A 14,585-nucleotide genomic window follows, 5' to 3' on the forward strand; every position below is an offset into this window, starting at 1 on the left:
GTAACAATGTTCTTTTTGAAAGCATTTAGGGTATAGCTATAGAAGTTCATTCAACAAAACAGAACTTTATCAAGTTGGAAAGCTCCTTTCTCTTTATCCCTAAATTTTTCACTCAATTTTGTTATGGGTACAAACAGCACTGTGTTGAGGGTCAGAATGGAGAGAGATGAGAAATGATACTTCCATGACTATATCCAAGATCTCCACAGTTGGTTGTTGTAAGCGTAGAGAGGCTGTCTGTCAAATCATAGATATGAGGCCGGGCACAGTGGCTCACTCCTGTAATCCCAGCACTTTGGGAGACTGAGGCAGGCGGATCATGAGAGGTGGGGAGTTCCAGATCAGCCTGGCCAACGTGGTGAAATCCTGTCTCTACTAAAAATACAAAATTAGCTGAGCATGGTGGCGCGTGCCTGTAATCCCAGCCACCTGGGAGGCTGAGGAGGCAGGAGAATCACTTGAACCCTGGAAGCGGAGGTTGTAGTGAGCTGGGATTGCGCCACTGCACTCCAGCCTGGGCGACATAGTGAGACTCCATCTCAAAAAAAAAAAAAAAGAATCATAGAAACGGACCCTAGTTTGGAAATTCATTCATGTAAATGAACTTCTCCCTGGTTTATCCCCAGAGCTGTGATTTAACACTATTATGCTGGGTTTACAGACCAATTTGAACATGCATTTTCCTCTGCTTCTGCACAGACTTACTAGAGAAGAGATCACACCACTGCATTCAGCCTGGGTGACAAAGTGAGACCTTATCTCAAAAAAAAAAAAAAATCAAAGATCAATCAACTATACATTTAATCTCTTTAATAGATATAGGGCTATTCAGGTTATTTCTTCTTCAGTGAGTTTCAGTAGTTGGTGGGAATTTGTCCATTTCATATAAGTTGTCAAATTTATTGACATACAGTTTTTGGTGATATTTACTATGGTCTGAATATATCTCCCAAAATTTATATGTTTAAACTTAATTGCCAATGTGGTAGTAATAAGAGATGGGGCTTTTAGGAGGTGGTAAAGTCACGAGGGTAGAGCCATTATGGATGGAACTGGGGCCCTTATAAAGGGTTTGAGGGAATGGGTTCATTCTCATCACCATGTGAGCACACAGCGTTCATCCCCCATGCCCTTCCATGTTCCACCTTCTACCATGTGGAGATGTATTAATGACAAGAAGGACCTCACCAGACACTGAATGCCAGCACCTTGATTTTGGACTTCCCAGTCTCCAGAACTGTAAAAAATAAATTTCTGTTCTTTGTAAATAACCCAGTCTATTTTGTTACAGCAGCAAGAATGTGCTAAGAGAATATTCTCCTCTCATGCTTTAAATCACTTTAGAGTCTGTAGTGAGGTCACCTCTCATTACTGATACTGATAATTTTTCTCTTCTCTCTTTTTTAATGATGAGTCAGGCTAATGGTTTATAAATTATGTTGGTCTTCTCAAAGAACCAGCTTTTGGTTTCACTGATTTTCCTTATTGTTTTCTATTTTCTATTTCATTGGTTTCCATTTTAATTTATATTATCTTTCTTCTGCTTATTTTAGGTTGTATTTACTCTTTTCTTTATAGTTTCTTAAAGTGAAAGCTGACATCATTGATTCGTGATCTTTCTTCTCCTTTAATATGGGCATTTTGTGCTATAAAATTATTCCTAATTACTGCTTCAGACCTTAAATTAGGCAGGTGGAGATGGTGGCTATAGGGGAGTCTGTGTAAAGAATTAGAATGAGGAGAATTTGAAGAAAAGCAGGTTATTTGGCAAGCTGACATATAGTGAAAGGAGGTGCAGCACGGGATAATAAAGATGGAGAAAGAAGGAGCCAGGCGATAAAAGGTTTAGCTTGAGGGCAGTAAAATATCAGTGAAGTAGGTGAGTGTGGCATGATAATATTTGCATTTTATAAAGATCACTCTGGGGGCCGTGTGGGAGCAGATGTGACTAGAGTCAGAAAGACCAAATAGAAGGTGGTCTCACACTAATCTTTTTTTTTTTCTGAGACGGAGTCTCACTCTGTTATCCAGGCTGGAGTGCAGTGACACCGTGTTGGCTCGCTGCAACCTCTGTTTCCTGGGTTCAAGCAATTCTCCTACCTTAGCCTCCCAAGTAGCTGGGATTACAGGCGCCCACCACCCCACTCCGCTAATTTTTTAATATTTTTAGTAGAGATGGGGTTTTACCATGTTGGCCAGGCTGGTCTCAAATTCCTGACCTCAGGTGATCCACCCGCCTCAGGCTCCCAAAGTGCTGGGATTAGAGGTGTGAGCCACCGCGCCTGGCCTGTTCTCACAGTAATCTTGATGACAGATGGTGGTTATAGTTGGGGGTAAAGAAAAGTGGGTAGCCTAGGCCGGGCGCAGTGGTTCACGCCTGTAATCCCAGCACTTTGGGAGGCCAAGGCGGGTGGATCACGAGGTCAGGAGATTGAGACCATCCTGGCTAACACGGTGAAACCCTGTCTCTACTAAAAATACAAAAAAATTAGCTGGGCGAGGTGGCGGACGCCTGTAGTCCCAGCTACTCGGGAAGCTGAGGCAGGAGAATGGCGTGAACCCGGGAGGCGGAGTTTGCAATGAGCCCAGATGGCGCCACTGCACTCCAGCCTGAGACACAGAGCGAGACTCTGCCTCAAAAAAAAAAAAAGAAAAGAAAAGTTTGATATTCCTTGATATTTTAATATTGAATAATTTTACGGTGCCCTTTTTAAAACTACAGAAGTATTTAGGTGAATTACATTAAATTGTCATCACGTGCTGTCTTTGGCAGCAATATACTAAAAATAAATAAATAATTGGAATGATACAGAGAAGATTAGCATGGCTCCTGGGCAACGATGACACAAATTCGGGAAGTGTTTCATGTTTTCACATAAACCAATCATAAATTCTCATCAAAGCTGACTTCATTGCTATTGTACAAGAAGCCTTATAGAAAGATACATATTCTTTTTTTTTTTTTTTTGAGACAGTGTATCACTCTGTCGTCCAGGCTGGAGTGCAGTGGCATAATCTCAGCTCACTGAAACCTCCGCCTCTCGGGTTCAAGTGATTCTCCTGCCTCAGACTCCCGAGTAGCTGGGATTACAGGCATGTGCCACCATGCCCAGCCAATTTTTGTATTTTTAGTAGAGATGGGGTTTTACCATGTTGACCAGGCTGGTCTTGAACTCCAGACCTCAGGTGATCTGCCCGCCTCGGCCTCCCAAAGTGCTGGGATTACAGGCGTGAGCCACTGCACCCAGAAGAAAAGGCTGTTGTCCTCCCACAAATCAGACTTCTATATACTGCTAAATTCAGGAGAAAAACTATGCAATGAGGACGGGAAAAGGAATCATATCAGAGTTCGAACTTGTCTAGTATAAGATTAGACAATACGTGACATATTGTGTCCTAGTTTAGGACATTATAGTTTTATTTAGAAATCCAGAGAATTGGCCAGGCGCGGTGGCTCACGCCAGTAATCCCAGCACTCTGGGAGGCCGAGGCAGGCAGATCACGAGGTCAAGAGATCGAGACCATCCTGGCCAACATGGTAAAACTCCATCTCTACTAAAAATACAAAAATTAGCTAGGAGTGGTGGCAGGTGCCTGTAGTCCCAGCTACTTGGGAGGCTGAGGCAGAAGAGTCGCTTGAACCCGGGAGGAAGAGGTTGCAGGGAGTCAAGGTCGCACCACTGCACTCCAGCCTGGAGACAGAGTGAGACCCCGTCTCAAAAAAGGGGAAAAAAAAAAAAAAGAAAAAGAAAGAAATCCAGGAAATTATCTATGTGGCTCAGGCCAAAATAAACTAAAGTAAAAAAATATCTTTTTTTTGAGACAGAGTCTCACTCTGTCTCCCAGACTGAAGTGCAGTGGCACTATCTCAGCTCACTGCAACCTCTCCCTTCCAGGTTCAAGCAATTTTCATGCCTCAGCCTCTCGAGTAGCTGGGACCACAGGCATGCACCACCACACCCAGCTAATTTTCTTTTTTTTTTTGAGACGGAGTCTCACACTGTCACTCGGGCTGGAATGCAGTGGCGTGATCTCGGCTCACTGCAGCCTCTGCCTCCCAGGTTCAAGTGATTCTCCTGCCTCAGCTTCCTGAGTAGCTAGGACTACAGGCACAGGCAACCACGCCTGGCTAATTTTTTGTATTTTTAGTAGAGACGAGGTTTCATTATGTTGGCCAGGCTGGTCTTGAACGCCTGCGCCTGACCTCCTAATCCACCTGCCTCGGCCTCTCAAAGTACTGGGATTACAGGCATAAGCCACCGTGCCTAACCAATTTTTATATTTTTAGTAGAGATAGGGTTTTGTCATGTCGGCCAGGCTGATCTTGAGCTCCTGACCTCAAGTGATCCACCTGCCTTGGCCTCCCAAAGTACTGGAATTACAGGCATTAGCCACTGTGCTTGGCCTAAAATACAATATTTTAATTTTATTATTTTTATTAATTTGTTTATTTTTGAGACAGAATCTCACTCTGTCACCCAGGCTGGAGTGCAGTGGCATGATCTTGGCTCACTGCAACCTCTGCCTCCTGGGTTCAAGTGATTCTCCTGCCTCAGCCTCCCAAGTAGCTGGGATTACAGGTGCACGCCACCACACCTGGCTAATTTTTATATTTTTAGTAAAGATGGCGTTTCACCACATTGGCCAAGCTGGTCTCCAACTCCTGACCTTAGGTGATCCACCCACCTCAGCATCCCAAAGTGCTGGGATTACAGGCATGAGCCACTGCACCCAACTTCATAAAATACAGTATTTTAAAAATTCCCTGTGTCTTACATATTTTTTTAATTTAAAGAGTCTTTAGAAATCTCATGAAATCAGTGACTAAACCAATGTCTTTTAGTCTTAGACAAGGGGAGATAACTATGTCCTCTCAAAGGTTATTCTTTCCCAAGGTATAATTAGAAATTTAGTAATGTGTATAAAAGTCTTGGTTTATTTACTCCCTGGAAAATGAAGGCAGAAACAAAACCAATATAATGCATTGCAGGCTCTTCTTTTATGATGTGACATACTTCAACACATTCCCAAATGTTTTTACTTCTCAGAAATCAGCCTTAGATACCCCAAATGTTTAAGAACAAAAATAAAACAAAACAAAAACACAACCTGTCTCTATGCCTCTAAATGTAGGTTAGAATTTTTGCCAGGATACTGGGGCAATTTTGAAAACCTGAATAGTTAACCTCTTCCATAGATATTAATTCCCAACCTATTTGAAATAGAAAAGTTCATGGATAAAACTAAGAAAATGGCCAGGCGCAGTGGCTCACACCTGTAATCCCAGCACTTTCGGAGGCCAAGGCAGGCAGATCACCTGAGGTCAGGAGTTCAAGACCAGCAAGGCCACCATGGTGAAATCCTGTCTCTACTAATAATACAAAAAAATTAGCCAGGCGTAGTGGCATATGCCTGTAATCCCAGCTACTCAGGAGGCTGAAGCAGGAGAATTGTTTGAACCCGGGAGGCGGAGGTTGCAGTGAGCCAACATTGCACCATTGCACTCCAGCCTGGGCAACAAGAGCAAAACTCTGTCTCAAAAAAAAAAAAAAAAAAAAGCCTAAGAAAATAAGTGTACAGCCATAAAAAAGAACAAAATCATGTCCTTTGCAGCACCATGAATACGGCTAGAGAGCGATATATCCTAAGTGAATTTCTGCAGAAACAGAAAACCAAATACTGCATGTTCTCACTTGTAAGTGGTAAATATTTGGTACACATGGACACAAAAATGGCAATGGTAAATACTGGAGATTCCAAAAGGGGGAGGCAGTGAAGGGGCCAAGGGTTGAAAAAGTACCTTATTGGGTACTGTGTTCTCTACTCAGGTGATGGGATCATTAGAAGCCGAAATCTCAGCATCACGCAATCTACCCGTGTGACAAACCTGCACATGTACCCCCTCAACAATCTAAAATTAACAAAGAAGAAGTATACTCACCTAAATTGGTACCACCCCTACTCTATAACACAGTGTTCCCTAAGAAGAAATCCTCCTAGCACTGGGCCTGGCCAAATTGACAAGACACCAAGTTTGATTTGGGAAGACATACATAGAGGTGCAGTTTGCTTCTTCTAAAAACTTGGTCTTGGCCAGGCATGGTGGCTGTCACCTATAATCCCACCAATTTGAGAGGCTGAGGCGGACAGATCACTTGAGGTCAGGAGTTCAAGACCAGCCTGGCTAACATGGTGAAACCCTGTCTCTACTAAAAATACAAAAAATTAGCCAGGTGTGATGGTGCATGCCTGTAATCCCAGCTACTTGGGAGGCTGAGGCAAGAGAATCACTTGAACCGAGGAGGCAGAGGTTGCAGTGAGCCGAGATCGTGCCATTGCAGTCCAGCCTGGGTGACAGAGCAAGACTCCATCTAAAAACAAATAAACAAAAAAAGAAACAAACTTGGTCTGAAAGTGTTACCAAAACACCAGAGATTTGGTCTAGGTCCTGCTGCTTGTCGCACAGAAAGCCAATCACTGAGACAACTAATATTGCCAAGGAAAAAGGCTTTAATTGGGTGCTGCAGCTGAGGAGATGGGAGCTCAGTCTCAAATCCATCTCTCTGACTAAAACAAGGGATGTATAAGCAGGGAAAAAAATGTAACAATGTGTAAGAAAACAGGAGCTAGGGAGGGGAAGGAGGCATCTGGTGTGATGATCTGGTGAGTTTCAGTTCTTTGATACTTCCTGAAGGTCCTTTCCTGAGGAAGGAACTCAGATAAAACAAAAACAAGTTTCAAGCTTTAAGAGCAAAAGGGTCAATTTCTATGTTTATCTGCAAACAACTGTGATGGGACTATGGGGCCAGTTTCAAAAGCGTATCTCTGCCTCTCATGCTAGATCAGTCGTCACCAGCCTGTTCACCCACTTGGCCCTTGATCATCCTAACCTCCATGTGTTAACCTCACTGTGCTCCACCTCAAAATGCCTGCACTCACTTTCCTGCAATGACCTACCCAAGTTTCACCTTTTCCTGAAGACTTAGCCAGTTATTCCAGCCCACATTAAACTCTTTCATGCTTGGCATTTCATTATTTGCTTTTTTTTTGAGACAGTCTCACTCTGTTGCCCAGACTGGCATGCAGTGGCATGATCTCAGCTCACTGCAACCTCCGCCTCCCAGGTTCAAGTGATTCTCCTGCCTCAGCCTCCCAAGTAGCTGAGATTACAGGCGCACCACCATGACCAGCTAATTTTTTTTGTATTTTTAGTGGAAATGGGGTTTCATCATGTTGGCCAGGGTGGTCTCGAACTCCTGACCTCAAATGCTCCACCTGCCTCAGCCTTCCAAAGTGCTGGGATTACAGCCATGAGCCACTGTGCCTGGCCTCATTATTTGCTATTGTAGTTGCTCTTTATTTAATGTACATTTGTCTTCCCCTGCAAACATTATATTCACTGAGTGAGGTGGTTTTTTTTGTTTGTTTGTTTTTGACACGGAGTCTCACTCTGTCGCCCAGGCTGGAGTGCAGTGGCATGATCTCGGCTCACTGCAAGCTCTGCCTACCAGGTTCACGCCATTCTCCTGCCTCAGCCTCCCGCGTAGCTGGTGTGTCCAGAATTGATGGGTTCTTGGTCTCACTGACTTCAAAAACGAAGCCGCGGACCCTCGCGGTGAGTGTTACAGCTCTTAAGGTGGCGCGTCTGAAGTCAGTCCCTTCTGATGTTCAGATGTGTTTGGAGTTTCTTCTTTCTGGTGGGTTCGTGGTCTTGCTGGCTCAGGAGTAAAACTGCAGACCTTTGCGGTGAGTGTTACAGCTCTTAAGGCAGCGTGTCTGGAGTTGTTCGTTCCTCCCGGTTGGCTTAGTGGTCTTGCTGGGCTCAGGAGTGAAACTGCAGATCTTCGCAGTGAGCGTTACAGCTCATAAAGGCAGCGTGGACCCAAAGAGTGAGCAGTAGCAAGATTTATTGCAAAGAGCAAAAGAACAAAGCTTCCACAGTGTGGAAGGGGACCCGAGCGGGTTGCCAATGCTGGCTCGGGCAGCCTGCTTTTATTCTCTTATCTGGCCCCACCCACATCCTGCTGATTGGTAGAGCCAAGTGGTCTGTTTTGACAGGGCACTGATTGGTGCGTTTACAATCCCTGAGCTAGACACAAAGGTTCTCCACGTCCCCATCAGATTAGTTAGATACAGAGTTTCGACACACAGGTTCTCCAAGGCCCCACCAGAGCTGCTAGATACAGAGTGTCGATTGGTGCACTCACAAACCCTGAGCTAAACACAGGGGGCTGATTGGTGTATCTACAATCCCTGAGCTAGACATAAAGACTCTCCACGTCCCCACCAGACTCAGGAGCCCAGCTGGCTTCACCTAGTGGATCCCACACCGGGGCTGCAGGTGGAGCTACCTGCCAGTCCCGCGCCGTGCGCTCGCACTCCTCAGCCCTTAGGTCGTCGATGGGACTGGGCGCCGTGGAGCAGGGGGTGGTGCTCGTCGGCCGCACAGGAGCCCATGGAGTGGGTGGGAGGCTCAGGCATGGCGGGCTGCAGGTCCGGAGCCCTGCCCCGCGGGAAGGCAGCTAAGGCCGGTGAGAAATCGAGTGCGGTGCTGGTGGGCTGGCACTGCTGGGGGACCCAGTACACCCTCCGCAGCCACTGGCCCGGGTGCTAAGTCCCTCATTGCCAGGGGCCAGCAGGGCTAGCCGACTGCTGCGAGTGCGGGGCCGCCAAGCCCACGCACACCCGGAACTTCAGCTGGCCCGCAAGCACCGCAGGCAGCCCCCGTTCCCGCTCGCACCTCTCTCTCCACACCTCCCTGCAAGCTGAGGGAGTGGGCTCCGGCCTTGGCCAGCCCAGAAAGGGGCTCCCACAGTGCAGTGGTGGGCTGAAGAGCTCCTCAAGTGCCGCCAAAGTGGGAGCCCAGGCAGAGGAGGTGCCGAGAGCAAGCAAGGGCTCTGAGGACTGCCAGCACGCTGTCACCTCTCACTGGGACTACAGGCACCCGCCACCAAGCCCGGCTAATTTTTTTGTGTGTATTTTTAGTAGAGATGGGGTTTCACTGTGTTAGCCAGGATGGTCTCAATCTCCTGAGCTAGTGATCCGCCCGCCTCGGCCTCCCAGAGTGCTGGGATTACAGGCGTGAGCCACTGCGCCCAGCCTGAGTGAGTTTTGAAATACTGTTGCTATTTTCCTACACCTGAATTAAAGTGTCCCCCAAAATTCATGTCCTTCCCAGAACCTCAGACTGTAACCTTATTTGGAAACAGGGTCATTGCAGATGTAATAAATTAAGATGAGGTTGTATTGGAGTAGAGTGGGTCCCTAACCCAATCTGAGTGGTATCTTTATACGAGTAGACACAGACATACAGAGGGAAGATGGCCATGTGGTGACATATGCAGGGATTGCAGTGATGCAGCTACAAGCGGAAGAACACCAAGAATTGTTGGCAACTGGGCCTGGCAAGGTGGCTCACACTTCTAATCCTTTGGGAGGCTGCTAAAAAATAAAAACAAAGCCGGGCACAGTGGCTCACACCTATAATCCAAGCACTTTGGGAGGCCGACACAGGCGGATCACCTGAGGTCAGGAGTTCGAGACTAGCCTGGTGAAACCCTGTCTCTACTAAAAATACAAAAATTAACCAGGCTTGGTGGTGGGTGCTTGTAATCCCAGCTACTTGGGAGGCTGAGCAGGAGAATCGCTTGAACCGAGGAGGCGGAGGTTGCAATGAGTCAAGATCGTGCCATTGCACTCCAGCCTGGGCGACACAGTGATATTCTGCCTCAAAAAAAAAAAAAAAAAAAAAAAAAGACTAGAAGGGACAATTTCTATGTTTATCCAAAAAACAAAAACAAAAAAAAACTGTCTGTGGGACTATTGGGTCAGTTTCATATACATGAAAGACTCCTCTTGAATTCATTTCCGTGTTGCCCAGAAAACATTCCCCATATGGGTTGTTAGAACAACGACAAAGCAAGAATTGGACATGAAAGGACCCACTGCTGTAAAAATTTAGACAAATAAAGAGTCGATGCACTGAGAAGTGTTCAGGAAGGCTGGGTAGGAGAGTTCACGGGTCAGGGAAGGAATGCCCAGACAGAAAACGACTCCACAGCCACAGCTAAGGCAACGAGTAGAAAAAGAGAAGAAGCCTTTCAAGGGAAGCTTCAGATATTTCTCCCGTCAGCTGTGAGTGAGGAATTGGGGTGGAGGCTGATGGGACACCAGCAATTGCAGCTCAACTGCAAGGAATCGGGCATGGGAAAACCTGGCCTGTTAAGCCTTAACCACGCGCAGAACAGATCCCAGGTGTCCCTAGAGAAGTGCTGAAATGAGATGAGAAATGGGAACTAACTTGAGATACTACATTTATTTGTAATATGAATAGCAAAATATATCAGGGGCACATGTCGGGACCTCTTGAGGCTGTGTCATGGAAATAAAAAAAATTTAAAACAGGCCGGGCGTGGTAGCTCATGCCTATAATCCCAGCACTTTAGAAGGCCGAGGCAGGCAGATCACCTGTGGGCATGGTGGTGCATGTAGTAATCCCAGCTACTCAGGAGGCTGAGGCAGAAGAATTGCTTGAACCCAGGAGTCGGAGGTTGCAATGAGCCGAGATCACGCCACATGCACTCCAGCCTGGGCGACAGAGCGAGACTGCATCTCAAAAAACAAAAATTAAATAAATAAATAATAATAAAAATAAAAACTCATGAACTAAGAAAGAAATACTTCCATGTGACAATTTTTCTTTCTTCCTAGACTCAGAGCCAATTTAATTGAAGGAGTGTGGTCAAGTTAGAAAGAACACTAGACAGAGTTAAAATATCTGGGTTTGGCTGGGCGCAGTGGCTCACACCTGTAATCCCAGCACTTTGGGAGGCCAAGGTGGGTAGATCACCTGAAGTCAGGAGTTTGAGACCAGTCTGGCCAACATGATGAAAACCCATCTCTATTAAAAATAAAAAATTAGCTGGGTGTGGTGGTGTGCTCCTGTAATCCCAGCTACCTGGGAGGCTGAGGCAGGAGAATTGCTTGAACCCAGGAGGCGGAGGTGGCAGTGAGCTGAGATCGCGCCATTGCACTCCAGCCTGGGTGACGAGAGCAAAACTCTGTCTCAAAAAATAAATAAATAAAATATCTGAGTTCTAGTCCTAGGGTGAGGACAACTTCTCTGGGCCTTAGAACCTTTATCTCAGACGTAGAAATAGAGTATTTCCAGTGTGTCTTCCCAGTCTTCAGCTGTGACTCAGCTTGGGCTTATCAGAGTTGCACTGTCCCTCTAAATCCACCCAGGGCTGCACGTCTTTTATTTACACAGACACACATACCCACAATTTCATATGTGTGTGTGTGTGTGCATGCATGTGTATGTATGTCTATATATTAATATATAATATAATGTATACTATAAATCGACCAATGAACAAGCCAGCATCTCTTATCCCATCTAGAAGATCCAAGGCCTACTAGTTGTCATTTCCATTTCCCAAACCCGAATCCTGCCAATATGACAAGAATACTAAGAAAAGGAATTTGGATCATGCCATTGTATAGCTTCAAATGTCAGCACCCTAATCCCGTCTAACTTGCTCCAAACAGCCACGCTTTTAGGCTCTTCAAATACAAATGCTCGTTGGCATGAAGGTGAACCACCCTTTCCATTTTCTCCTTTTCCCCTCAATCTGGGATATCAAATCTGGTGTCAGAATGGCATAGTCTGCACAGAGAGGACATCATGAGGTGGTTTAGTTTCCTTGAGCTTTATGTGTGAAAGCACAATCAGGGGTGCTAGAATTCCGATATTTTACTACAGGCACAAGATACTGGGGGACATAAAATCAAAACAAAATCCCCAAATCCTGAAGACCCTGTGATGCCAGGAAGAGAAAATAAAGCCACTCATACTCCCAGGACTGTAGCCTTTGTTTGGAATTGGGGTACCCATTTTGCTACACTTTTCATGCAACTAAAAAGCACAGTGTGGCATATATTGTATGGTGGTAGTAGAAATACTGCTGTAGGAGGCCGGGCGCAGTGGCTCACGCCTGTAATCCCGGCAATTTGGGAGGCTGAGGTGGGAGGATCACCTGAGGTCGGGAATTCAAGACCAGCCTGACCAACATAGCGAAACCCCATCTCTATTAAAAATACAAAAAAATTAGGTGTGGTGGTGGGTGCCTGTAGTCCCAGATGCTAAGGAGGCTGAGGCAGGAGAATCGCTTGAACCCTGGAGGCGGAGGTTGCAGTGAGCCGAGATCGTGCCATTGCACTCCAGCCTGGGCAACAGACAAGAAAGAAAGAAAGAGAGAGAGAGAGAGACAGAGAGAGCAAGAGAGAGAGAAAGAAAGGAAGGAAGGGGGGAGGGGGGAGAGGAGGAAGAGGGAAGGGGAGGGGAGGGAAAGGGAGGGGAGGGAAGGGATGGCTCCAGGATAAATGTTGTCAGGAATGCTGCAGGTAGCAGCTCTCACCAGCATCTAACCGAAATAAAAGGGCCTTGCTGCTCAGAGCCCAACGGCTGTTCCAACTGTTTTCCAAGGGGCTGGACAACAATGTCCAAGAAGTAAGCAGTGGAGCTGACTGGGTTGTAGTTTAGGAAGCAAATGCCAGAAGACAGTGGGAGCCCTGGAGTGTGGAATGGGGAGTCTGGGACGGGAGGGCTGCAGATATTGGTCTCAGTTCCCTCCTTACAAGACTTGGATCTGCCTTCCGTCAAAATCACACATGAACTGTTTTAACCAAAAACACATTTCTGACCAGGCACGATGTTGCCCAGGCTGGTCTCCAGCTTCCAGGCTCAAGCGATCCTCCCACCTCGGCCTCCCACAGTGCTGGGATTACAGGCCTGAGCCACACACCACCTAAAGTCATTTTTAAAAATAGATTTAGAGGCCAGGTGTGGTGGCTCATGCCTGTAATCCCAGCACTTTGGGAGGCTGAGGTGGGCAGATCACTTGAGGCCAGGAGTTTGAGACCAGCTTGGGCAATACAGTGGGATCCTGTCTCTACTAAAAATACAAAAATTAGCCGGCCATGGTGGTGCATGCCTGTAATACCAGCTACTCGGGAGGCCGAGGCATGAGAATTCCTTGAACCCAGAAGACGGAGGTTGCAGTGAGCCGAGATCACACCATTGCACTCTAGCCTGAGTGAAGAGCAAGACTCTGTCTCAAAAAATGAATAAATAAATTAAAAAATTGGCCAGGCACGGTGGCTCATGCCTATAATCCCAGCACTTTGGGAGGCCGAGGTGGGCGGATCACGAGGTCAGGAGATGGAGACCATCCTGGCTAACGTGGTGAAACCCCCTCTCTACTAAAAATACAAAAAAATTAGCTGGGCGTGGTGGTGGGCGCCTGTAGTCCTCAGCTGAGGCTAAGGCAGGAGAATGGCGTGAACCCGGGAGGCGGAGCTTGCAGTGAGCTGAGATAGCACCACTGCACTCCAGCCTGGGCGACAGAGCGAGACTCTCTCGAAAAAAAACAAAGATTTGGAAGTACAGCATGGTGACTACAGTTAACAATATCGTGTTGTATACCTGAGACGTGCAGAGAGTAGGTCTCAAGTGTTCTCACCACACAAATGGTAACTAGGGAAGGTGGAAGATATGTTATAGCTTGGTCATGGTCATCATTTCACAGTGTACATGAATATCAGATCATCACATTGTACACATTAAATATATGCAATGTTTATTTTTCAGTGAGACCTCAAAAAAGCAGTAAAAATATTTAAAGATATGGAAATAAGTGTATGTGTAAAGATGTCTCTGTGCTCCAGGTATGCATGTGTTCCATGTATGCACGTGTGTTCTATGTTCACATGTGTGATCCATGTACGCACGTGTGTTCTGTGTTCACATGTGCTTCATGTGTGTACGCATGTTCTGTGTTTGCATGTGCTCCATGTGTGCACTGTGTTCTGTGTTCGCATGTGTGTTCTGTGTTTGCATGTGTGTTCCATGTATGCACATCCTAGCTCTGCCCACTGAGAGGACCTGGACATGGCCACACTTAAATAGCCATGAGCACATCCCGTGTCCAGTTCTTGGCTTCTAACCATTCTCCATTAAAAGGAGCAAGGGCTCCTTTGAGAAATGGTTGATTCCAGTATCAGGACAGGGAAAATATAAATGAACCCAGAACATCTTTTTGTGCCAGAGAGAGCAAGGAAGTTGCCCAAAGAATGCCAGGGACATGCAAAAGGCACAGATGTCTGTGTACAGGGCTCCCACTGGCCAAATCTGAGACAGAGCATCAAAATAATGAGAGAGAAGGATTACAATGCATGGGATAAAACAGGACTACAGGAAATGATGAGTCATAGAGGTATAAAATCTGCAGAGGAATAAATGAAAAACTCCATGAGGAATGGGATATTCACATGATTTCAAATTACCCCCACAAAAATCACAAAAATACTTGAAAGTTATCAAGACGGGGGAAAAGGGGCCGAGCGCGGTGGCTCACGCCTGTAATCCCAGCACTTTGGGAGGCCGAGGTGGGCGGATCACGAGGTCAGGAGATCGAGACTGTCCTGGCTAACACAGTGAAACCCCGTCTCTACTAAAAATACAAAAAATTAGCCAGGCGTGGTGGCGGGCGCCTGTAGTCCCAGCTACTTGGGAGGCTGAGGCA

General features: G+C 46.3%; 1 non-coding gene across 1 annotated transcript; it reads left to right on the forward strand.

Annotated features, from left to right (window-relative positions):
• Positions 1 to 2,765: 2,765 nt before the first annotated feature.
• On the forward strand, positions 2,766 to 2,873 carry LOC112440535 (U6 spliceosomal RNA). The gene has a single exon (XR_003028574.1). It is a non-coding gene; the product is annotated as a U6 spliceosomal RNA (small nuclear RNA).
• The last annotated feature ends 11,712 nt before the right edge of the window (positions 2,874 to 14,585 follow it).

This window comes from Pan paniscus, chromosome 6 (assembly GCF_029289425.2).
Source record: "Pan paniscus chromosome 6, NHGRI_mPanPan1-v2.0_pri, whole genome shotgun sequence".
NCBI classification, from domain to species: Eukaryota; Metazoa; Chordata; class Mammalia; order Primates; family Hominidae; genus Pan; species Pan paniscus.